The sequence below is a fragment of the Mus caroli genome, unplaced genomic scaffold (genome assembly GCF_978045245.1).
Source record: "Mus caroli unplaced genomic scaffold, Mus_caroli_1 scaffold_6, whole genome shotgun sequence".
Lineage (NCBI taxonomy): Eukaryota > Metazoa > Chordata > Mammalia > Rodentia > Muridae > Mus > Mus caroli.
This window is the reverse complement of record NW_028227261.1, coordinates 2,360,521-2,362,341: the sequence shown is the minus strand read 5'-3', so window position 1 is coordinate 2,362,341 and position 1,821 is coordinate 2,360,521.

The window sequence follows — 1,821 nt, the reverse complement described above, 5'->3', positions numbered from 1 at the left end:
GAGGGAGGGAGGGAGGGAGGGAGGGAGGGAGGGAGGGAGGCAGGCAGGCAGGCAGGCAGGCAGGCAGGCAGGCAGGCAGGAAGGAAGGAAGGAAGGAAGGAAGGGGAGAAGAGAACTGGAGGAGCAATGGGGAAGAGGACAGGGAGGGAAGGAGGGGGCATGGAGGGGAGAAAAGAAAGACAGGAAGAAAGGTGGAAAGAGGGGACACAGGGGGGGGGACAGATTAGGAAGGAAGGAGGGCCTTGGTGTGGAGCAGAGACAGGGGACAGGGACATGACCCACAGCTCACGATGGTCAGCTGTTTAACTCAAGCAAGTTTGTTAACTTCTCTGCATCTCCCTTCCCAAGGGGAACCTAGGAAACACCCAGGTGGATGTGATCCACAGCCTTGACACAGAGCTTCGGTAACTCCACGGGGCACTAAGAAAAGGCTTGCTGTTGGACCCCATGCAAGTGTTTCTTGAGGAAAAGAAAGGTGACCCAGGATGTAGAGTTTCTCCTGAGCCCCTTGATGAGCCTCTAATGAACCCAGAGCAGAAGCCTGAATGATTTACCCATGTGTCTGTCCATTCATGCCTGCTCAGCTAAGCAGACATAGTCTGCCCACTTCCTTGTCCATGATTATTTCAAGCAATAAGCACGTAAACTCTCAGGTTGCCTTTTATAGGTCCAGGAGCAAGCACATAGCCTGGATTAGTCGATCAGAAACAGAAGAAACAGGAGGACTCTCTGTCTCTGTCTCTGTCTGTCTCTGTCTCTCTGTCTGTCTCTGTCTCTCTGTCTCTGTTTCTCTGTCTTCCTCTGTCTCTCTCTGCCTCTGTCTCTCTGTCTCTGTCTCGCTCTTTCTCTTTCTCACTGTGGGTAATCTCAGCCAGAAGGTGTCAGGCTAGAGCCCTGATTACAAGTACCCCCAGCCCACCCTGGCTCAGAACCCATGCCTGAACAGGTGTGTCAGGTGTCATGTCCAGCTTGTCCTTGTTATTCCAAGTCTCAGATTCTTCCATAATTCTCCTTGGACCATGCCTTCCACTCTTCTTAGTGCAAGGAATGAAAAGCCAAGTAAAAAGCTTTGCCCTGTGGGTTGAGAGCCTCAAGAGAGGTGGCAGACAAATTAGCCAACACCCACAACTGGGGAGATCAGAGGGTGAAAGGTGTCAGGCAGGGTGCTGATGAAAGAGCCCAGAAGTTCTCAGAGGAGGCATATCTGGCTCTGTGACTAGGTTACTTCCCCTTTGTCATGTGAGCAAAGGATTCTCATGACATAATTAGAGCGCTGGAGATCCCATGTAGTGAAAGGCTCGAAAAGGCAGAGGTGCCGATTGAGGGAGGGAGCAACCTTCCTAAAATTTACTCTTATCCTTCATTGTGTCTGTAGATAGTGTGTGCAGGGGATAGTTGCTCTCAGAGGCCAGGAAGGGGTAGCATATCTCAAAAAGCCAGGTAATAGACAGCTCTGAGGGTCCCGTGTGGGTGCTGGGAACTGTACCTGGGTCCTCTGCAAGAGCAGTACATGTGCTTCACCTCTTCAGCCCCCTGAGGCGTCTTTATAACCCCCACTCACTGTCCTTCCACTGTTTCCTCTTTGGCTGCGTAATCAAGCGAGTTCAATCCAGTCTTGTCTTTCATTCTGCACCTGACACATTTTACCTCAGGCACTTGCTCCTCTCTCCGCTTTACATCCTGCTGACTTTAAACCTTCTCAGACTCACGCGACCTTTCAGAGCAACTTAGCTGTGAGTGATTTCCTACTCTAAGTTTCTAGTTGTGCGTGTGTGTGTGTGTGTGTGTGTGTGTGTGTGTGTATGTGTGGTGTTAGCAGCC